The 9,113-nt window shown below is 41.6% G+C and overlaps 1 long non-coding RNA gene across 1 annotated transcript in view; it reads left to right on the top strand.

Annotated features, from left to right (window-relative positions):
* Window positions 1-9,113, top strand: part of LOC308486888 — a 48,737-nt gene that overhangs the window by 29,988 nt on the left and 9,636 nt on the right. The window lies entirely within an intron of this gene.

Genomic DNA, 9,113 nt, shown 5'->3' with positions numbered 1-9,113 from the left:
GGTTGGCTTAAGTAATTACTCTTATAAATTTATTTTGAATTGTAGATTGACTCTGTATATGTTTAATCGGACTTACTCTCTAGTAGGTGTACTTAGGACTGAGGAGGGGTTGTACCTCTGGTGGGGGACACATCATGCTCCTTTTGTCCACCTTTGGTTCCCACCCTGCACCCAGCTCTCACCTGTGGCTCCTAGAAGCTGTCAGCATACAGTAGCGGCCACACCCTGAGAATGGCTTTGACTGGCCAGCTAAACCAGGTGAGGGTCTTACATTTTATGTCTTCTATTCAAGTTTCAAGTTTCAAGTTTATTGCGGCCAAAGCCAGTGACACTAAACACCACAAGATCAGACAACAAGAAATCAGCAACAACTTCAGAAAAGAAAAAAGGTTACACAAGGGAACTTCGCAGTGTGCCATTCAACAGAAGAGATTTACGCTTCTTAATTACTAAAGTGCAAAATTTAGCCACCTCATATGATATTGAGCTTGAGGAATCTTCCAGGAGGTATTTTCGAAGAATTTCAGGGGAGGATTCCAAATAATATTGAAGGGGTATAAATTTTGATAGAAGCGGTAAAATAAGTTGAACTCGTTCTTCACTATAGAATTCGCAAGATAGAAGAATGTGTGTGACAGATTCTACCTTATTAGACATACAAGGGCAGAGACGCGCATGCATTGGAACCCGCGTGAATTTGCCGTACAGCACTGCTGAGGGCATTGTCTCAAAGCGGGCTCTAGAGAAAGCCCATCTATAGGCTTCGTTAGTGATGTTAGTTAAGTAAGGGGCAGTTGCAAAATTAGGCCAAGCTTTTAAACATCTATACGTCTCTGGGAGTAGGGCGCCTTCTTGTTGTAATTCGATATCATAAAGTCTCCGAGTGATAGTAGCTTTTGCCTTGTTCAGAGTTCCAATAAAAAGATTTTCAGGGTTTAGGCCAATTTGTTTGATCTTGTTAGTTATTTGCATAAGCCAAGGAGGATAGGGAACTGCGGCCAGGAAGCAAGATAATAGACCCTTAGGATTGTAATGGATTTTCAGCCAGAGGGATATTGCTTGTTCCCAGACTTTTAATTCCACTCTGGGCAGTCCTGCCTCTTGCCTTAAGACTGCATTAGGTGTACACTTAGGGGTAGCAAATAATGATCTTAAGAATTTAGATTGTACTGTTTCAAGGGTCTTAAGGTTGGCAGAGGGGCTAATTTGAGAGCCATATAGAAGTTGGGCTAAAGATTTTGCCTGAAAGACTGTTAGGGCCATCGGGAGGAAGCCAGCTCCTTTCCTTCTGAATAATCTAAGGATAGCATTTGCACTTCTTTCTGCTGATATAGCTGATCTGGTCAAGTGTGTTGAGAATTTGGCATTATAAGAGAAAGTAATGCCTAAGTATTGGAAGGTCTTAGTCTGTTCAATGGCGTTTCCCTTTACGCTCCAATTATCCTTCCTGAAGGAGCGGTTAAAATGTACAATTTTGGTTTTGGCAAAGTTAATTGTTAACAGTTCAGTGTTACATTGGTCACTAAACTTTCCTAAGGCACGTTTCAGACCCACTTTGGTTTGAGAGAGAAGAACAGCGTCATCCGCATACATTAAAATTGGTACTTTTCTGCCATTAGAGAACACAGGGGGGTGGGTTTCAATTTCACGGCAGCATGTGACCAGGGAGTTAACATAGATGTTAAATAGGAATGGGGCTAATAGGCATCCTTGTCTAACTCCTCTTTGGACTGGGATTTCTCTAGAGAGTCTGCCGTCCTGTGCAAGTCTTATCTGGAGGGTATTGTTCTCATGAAGCTTAATCATCAGAAGTAATAACCTTCTGTTAATACCCATATTGGCCAATTTGGCCCAGAGCCTGCTCCTGGATACAGAATCAAATGCTGCCTTTAGGTCCACAAAGGCCGCATATAATGACTTTTTCCAATATTTCACATACTTATAGACAAAGTAATCTAACACTAAGCAGTGATCAATGGTGGAACGTCCGGATGTAAACCCTGCTTGTTCAATTTCTAGCAAGTTATTATGATCTAACCATTCCCATAATTTTAGGCATAGATGTTTTGTATAAAGTTTACAGATCACATTCAGGAGACTAATTGGTCTATAATTAGATGGATCAGAGGGGTTGCCCTTTTTAAATATGGGAACAATTATAGCTAGTCCCCAATCTTTAGGGATTTCAGTTGTCTTATCTATATATGAAAATAGATTTGCAAGGACCGGGGCCCACCAGTTTATTTGCGCTTTCAGAAGTTCAGCGACAATGAAATCACTTCCTGGGGCTTTGCCAGATTTCATTTGTAGAATTAGCGAAGTGATTTCAGTTTCAGATGTTGGGGGCCATGGTGTATCATTATCTAAGGGGATGTTAAGTGGCGCAGAAGGACGATGTTCCCTAAACAGCACTTTATAGTGCTCTTCCCATGAATTTGCAGGGATTATTGTGCCCTCATTAGGAGCTTTGGTTTGACTGGAGATAATTTTCCAGAAGTTGGAATTGTCTTTTTCTATTGACGCTTTTATGAGGGCCTGCCAGATGAGAGAGTCTGCGGTTCTTTTTTTGGTTTTTAATAACTCTTTGTAGTTCTTTTTTTTAAGTTGTAACTCCAATTTAGTGATAGGGTTAGGATTTTGCTGGAAGACCTTAAAGCATTCCCTGAGTATAAGTTTTGCCTGAGTGCATTCATGGTCAAACCATTTTTTGTTGGTAGGGGAGTCATTTTGGTTAGATCTTCTGGGTCTTGACAATAACGGTTGGAGTTTTCGGATTAATGTGTTATAATGGTCAATTGGGGAGGTCTCTTCAGTGTCGTTGGAAGTCAGATCAGCCCAGAGGAGTTGACCTTCCATTGATTGTGTCCAAATACCAAAATTGTTATTAACATAAGGGGACCATTTAATTCTGGATCTGCCTATTTGTTGTAAAGCGCTAGGATCAGGAGTCTGCGGGGCAAGCCCACGTCTAGAGGGTTCCCAAAATTCAGTCCTTTTAAGATTTAGGGGTAAATGGTCAATTTCGGTTCTTATATCTACAGTAAATTCAATATATTCATCGAAGAGTTCTTGGGAGACAAGGATGTAGTCAATAACAGAATGCCTTAAGCCTGACCAGTAAGTAAATTGGCCAGGGCAGTCCCCCGAGGAGAGGCCGTTTAAAATAACAAGGTTTAATCTAAGTGCCATTAAAAAAAGACATGTACCAGCAAAATTGGTAACTGGGTCAAGTGAGTGACGCCTGAATAGGGGCCAATGTTCATCATTAGCATTTAGGGGACCCATTCCACTTTCCTTGATTAACTGTTCGTCTGAGTGGCCTAGCCTTGCATTAAAATCCCCACCAATAATTAAGGAGGCAGAAGGAAACTTATTTGAGACAAGGAGAATGCAGTCTTCCAGTTCGTTCCAGATGTTTTTAAGATCAGTTTGTTTCATAAGTGGGTGAATATAAACATTGATGCATATGATCTTAAAATGGGTGGAGAATATTTTAACGGCCAAAATCCATTTTTTATCGATTTTCAATTGGATAGGGGAGGCTCCTAGATCTGTCGATACGAAGGTGCTCAAACCTCCCGCCAGTCTTCCGCCTTTTGGGCCGATTGAGGCAGGGGAATGGAAAGCAAAGTAATTGTGTAGTTCGAAAGGATTTTGCATCCAGGTTTCTTGGAGCAGGATGATCTTGAACTGTGATACGTAGGTTAAAACGTCTTTGTCCCTTGTTTTCGATTGCCATCCAGCAACGTTCCAGGATAGTAGTAGGGGTGAGAGTCATTTTGTCTCTTCAATAGCATCTAGGGCTTTCCCGGGGTCGTGGAAGATGCAACCATTGGATGGTTGAGTCTCCGGTAATGTGATTAGGGGCGCCACAGAGATTTCGGCGTGGATTTCAGTTGGGCAGAGTAGGGGTGTGTGTTCTGCCGTGACCTGAGGAGATTCATGACCCATTTTTCGCTCCAAGTTAGGTGGAATATTTGCCTCTTTTGTGGGCGCTAGATCTTCAAAGTTGCGGAGATAGAGTAATAACTCATCTAGTCTGTCCGTTATCTCTGTTTGTTCGGCTTTTGGCAGATGGGAGAAGGAGACAAGTAATTCCTGCTCCATCGAATTCTCAAGATGAGTAGCCTTTGATAGGAGGGGCATGGGGGTCTCTGTCCAACTAATTAAGTCTGAGGGTGGAGAGGTAGAGCTCGTAGTAGATGGAATGCCCTCATTTTTAATTGCTTTCCTTTTAACTGGAGAGTAGGGAATAAGAGGGCAAATCTTAGTGTTGATAAAAACTCTTGTGATAAAAATTCTATAATTAGTCAGGTAGCTTCGTAGGGACATCATATAAGTTGGAAGCTTTTTAGAATCAAAGGTGAGCAGTATCCTCTGCATGTGTGGCTTGCTGTAAATGTGGACAGTGGATTTCAGATCGATGGAAAGAGGATCTACGCCCAGAAGCTCAGCTAGATGCCTTCTTGCGACATGTGTAGACGACCAGTTAACAACCTGACCTTTGAAGGGGAGGATAATTAAACAAAGTCTAGTGGCTTGTAACGAAAGATTATAGGAAGATATGGTGTGTAAATCTTCCATAGATTGTTCGTTTTCAGATTTGCAGCCAGTCTGCGGGGTTGAGCGTAATAGGGCAGGTACTCTGGGTGTTGGTTCAGCCCTATCCTCCGGTGAAACGTCTACAGGGCTGACATTAACTTTTGGGGATACAAAGGATGTAATCTTCTCTAAGGAGCCTTTGATGTCTCTTATGTATTTAAAGATACAGTCCACGGTTTTAGCCACTAGGTCTAACGTGGTAGAGTGTTCAAGCAGTAATTCAGAGAGATGGTTTGCTTGTTCTCCGATGCAGTCTTCCGCCTGAATGGGCATAGTTGGAACTTTTTTGGGGCCTTTTGGTCTCGTGATGGTGTTGTTTAAGGAGTTAATGGGTTGTTTAGTGGGTGGTTCCTTCGGTGTAATTTCCTTATCGATTATCTCTGCTAATGGCGAGAAGCTGTTCGAGGTCGGAATATTAAAAGTGTCCTTTGTTTTTCCATAGAAGAATTCGCTGATTTTGGTTTGCTTGGTAAGGGGCAAACATGCCATTTCCTCTAAGTCCTCAGATTCTCTGCAGCGTTTACCAACCCCCCTCCTCGCATCAGCAGGGCTGTCTAATTGCTGAGTCATCTCTCCCTTTGCCTCGCTCTTTTATCTTCCCTAAATTTTTCAAAGAGTCGAGGGAGTATTTTCCTTGAAAGTATCCTATTCAAGGAGGAGGAGTGTGCCAAAGGTTATTGGCATAACACTAAATTATGCTCCGTCTGTGCCTCCAGACTTGTGGTGGGAACAGCCCATGAATCTTCCTGTAAGCTCTTCGCAGTGTGATAAGATAGTCAATGCGGCTTTAAAGCTCCAAGAAGAGTCAGGAAAGCGGAACGTGGGATAGAATGGGGTGAGGTGCTTAAATTTATCTGAGCTCAATATTCATTAAAATAGTCTTTAAAAGGAGTAAGAGAAAATAAAAAGATAAAATCAATGGGCTCACATTAGTAGAGTGCTGTCCGCCATCATACCGGCATACTGTCTTCTATTTAATAAAGCCTGTACTGGCACCTCCCCACTTGCACGTGATCAGCACAAGCACTTCTGCTGACAAGTGCACTATTTTCAGCTCCAAAAGGGGATGGGGGCAGAATCGGGGAATCCTCTCTCATGTGCATCCCAGTAATGTGTGTGGTGACTGCAACAGTACCTCTGCTTAAGTGGGGACCCCCTTGTATGTTCTTACTCTTGAAATGACTGCTGTTCTGTTCAAAGCCTACATACCAGAGGTTGGATTCCCCCCCCCCCAAAAAAAATAGAATTAGCAGAAGAGCCCCTAGTACAGCATCCTGTTCCCCATAATGTTCAGCCAGATGTATCTGGGAAACCCACCAGCAGAGAATGAAGGCAAAATACTTCCCCATCTGTTGCTTCCTTCCCTCCCTCCCAAACTGACTTTCAAAGTTATGCTGTCTCTGAATCTGGAGATCCCATTTAGCTATATTATTAATAAAAGCACCTAGCATTTTTTAAATGACTTGGATAATACCGAATTCAGCCATTCAACAGCTGGTTGCAAACTGGACTTATACTACCCAAAGATGGGACTTCATTCTCTGACGGAACACTCCAAGTACTAAGTAAAACTACCCAATTTGACTTCTTTTTGCTTTTTTACCTTGCATGCCACCTAAAATTAACATCTAGCTTTGTTAATATAAAAGCTACCTACTTTCTCTTGATTCCTTGTTTTCTGTCTACGAAGGAACCTGTGTGTTTCACCTAAGGAGCGAGACAGATCTAGGTAATAGCTTGATTTATATTTTCAAAAATTGGGAAGGGAAAATGCTAACCTTTATACATTTTTTCCATCTCAGCTGCCCTAAGTGCAACTTTAAACCTGCATAGCACATAGTGAGAGTCTTGTTTGAATGTCTGGTATATCCTGCCACATTCTGTTGGGTTGAAATCACGACAGACGAGTAGCAAGTGTCATGTGAGAGGCATCTCTCGAGCAAGCCCCGAGAAGACTCTTTTATTGAATATTACAACATTGCCACAGGTGCGCTCGTTGCTGATTGGTTGACACAAACACAAAGCAACTTGTTGCTGATTGGTTAACACAAGTACAAAGCAAGGGTTACATATAGGCATTAATCACCAATAGATTAAAGGCTGGGAAAGGGAGCACAGAACTAGACAGGCATGAAACCTCCTAATTAAATTATAACTAATGATTGATATAGCATGACTAAAACAATTACTAATGATTGATCATAACATGAAAGAATATAATAATCGAGTTCCGTAGATGTGGTCAGCTATGCATTAAGAACAGGTCAGAGTATAATGTTTTCATGAACTTAAGATGAACTGAGCATCCTAGGGAAATGAGGGAATGTCTTGGTATTTAGAACGGGTTGTACAGTATGTACAGAAGCAGAGAAAAGCTTAGAAGCAAGACTTCCCATAATGCCAGAGAAAAGCTTAGAAGCAGGACTTCCCATAATGCCAGAGAAAAGCTTAGAAGCAGGACTTCCCATCATGCCAGAGAAAAGCTTAGAAGCAGGACTTCCCATAATGCCACAGTCATGTGCAGAAGCAGAACTTCCCTTCAACATTCTTTCTTGAGATTGTGAGAAGATATACATCCTTGTGGCTTTGACAGCAACCAACTCTATCCCACATCCGCTCCTCTGATAAAACATTCTGTAGAAGTCAAAACCTGCATGCTATTTTATGGCAGTTTGGTCGCCCTGGTTATTGCCCTGATGTAGATTTTACATTTTTTATGAGATTATTTTTATTCAGAATAACATGAAATAATGGGTATTGATCATCAGATAAAAGGAAAATACATGCATTATGTGTATTAGGCAGATAATAATAGCATGTTAAGTTAAGTAGCCGAAGCCAAAAAGATATATGTTATAGTGGATCTGGGTTCCTCTGGGTGACAATAAAAGAAACAGATGTAAACCAATCAGCATCGAAAGTATCCTTTTGTTTCTCCATGCATCACTCAGCAGTGTTGTGTAAATTTAGCTGTCACTGCCAAATACCATATGTGTAAGGTCATCTTGGTAGTCAGTATAACCCTGAAACTAACTGGTACTTGCTGCAGAGCCATCCCACATATGCTTACCTGCTTGCTTTGGGAGCTTGGCTGCTGGCCTAGGGAGTTGGGAGTTATTCGTGCAACCTAGTAGATGCCTCCCACTCATTCCCCCCCATCTGACAGATGGGTGGATGGGAGGTTCAGTTTGCAAGTTTATTATTCTAGCCAAAGTCCATGGGAGACTTGTAGCAATAGTATTAATAGAAGAATAAAGAACGTATGTCCATAACATAAGCCAACATCCATGATGAAAGAGTTACCAGAGACACCTACAAACTCAAATTCAACTTGGATTTCAAGATTAAAGCTCCAAATCACAACAATTTATAGTGATTTTATCGGACTCATTTTTCCTGATTTTTCTCTCTCCAGCTAATGCGTAGAGGGTCACTCTGTGTTACTAAGCTATTACTGACATTCGAAAGAAACCAAATCATTTCTGTCAGGGCCTACCTGCTTGCTTGTGAGAATAAAGGTTTCAAAAAGTGACCTCTATATAAGGGGCAACTAGAAGATAATGAGTGATGTCTTCCACAAATACAAAGTCTGACTGAGAATGGGACCTTGTGCAGTGTCCATCCAAGACTGAATCAGGACACATCAAAGAAGCGTTTCAGTTACATGAGTTGTAAATTTAAACAGGGAAAACGGGTAGAGAAAAACAGGACTCCATAGTGCTATCTGGTGGCACAGTGTTATATCACATATACAATACATATAAATTGCTTTTTCTTTACAAATCTAGCCGAGTCCCAAGACTGCAGAGGGCATCACTTGGAACTGCAGCTCAATTAAGGCATTTCTTAAACAAACTGGTGAGAGTTTGGTCTGATAACTTTCTGTTGTTCCATTACTGATAACCCTCTGGTCCATTACTCCTATTCCTGCTACTGGGTTTTCATATATTCAGTTTTCCTGTTTTCGAGCAGACTCTTGTATTTCAATCTACATTTGATCAAATTTTCTATGGATTCTTCTTACAGATTCGTACACAAATCCTGAATTGCCCTAGCCCAGGCTTCCTCAACCTCGGCCCTCCAGATGTTTTGAGACTGCAATTCCCATCATCCCTGACCACTGGTCCTGCTAGCTAGGGATTATGGGAGTTGTAGACCAAAAACATCTGGAGGGCTGAGGTTGAGGAAGCCTGCCCTAGCTAGAACTTGTATTAGCTGCCTTGCACTCACTGTCAAACCAGCCAAGGTTTGTTGATTGTGTGTATTTATTAATTGTAGAAGTTATCAAATAGGGCCCGAGTTCTGTGACAATTTGCTGGAAGACATGAACAAGATTTGGAGATTTGCTCATAAAATGTTGATGCAAGTTTGTCAGGTGATGACTAAATAGTGCCTCTTGGATATTGCTGCCCAATCTGAGAGACCATTTCAGTCTTTTCATGCCTTATAATTCTCCACGCACTGTTGCAGATTTGGTTGTTGATATGCATTCTGTTAAAGGACATTGGGTC

Source organism: Podarcis pityusensis, assembly GCF_964106645.2.
Source record: "Podarcis pityusensis genome assembly, chromosome: 10".
Lineage (NCBI taxonomy): Eukaryota > Metazoa > Chordata > Lepidosauria > Squamata > Lacertidae > Podarcis > Podarcis pityusensis.
This window is presented reverse-complemented; position numbering and strand designations above follow the sequence as displayed.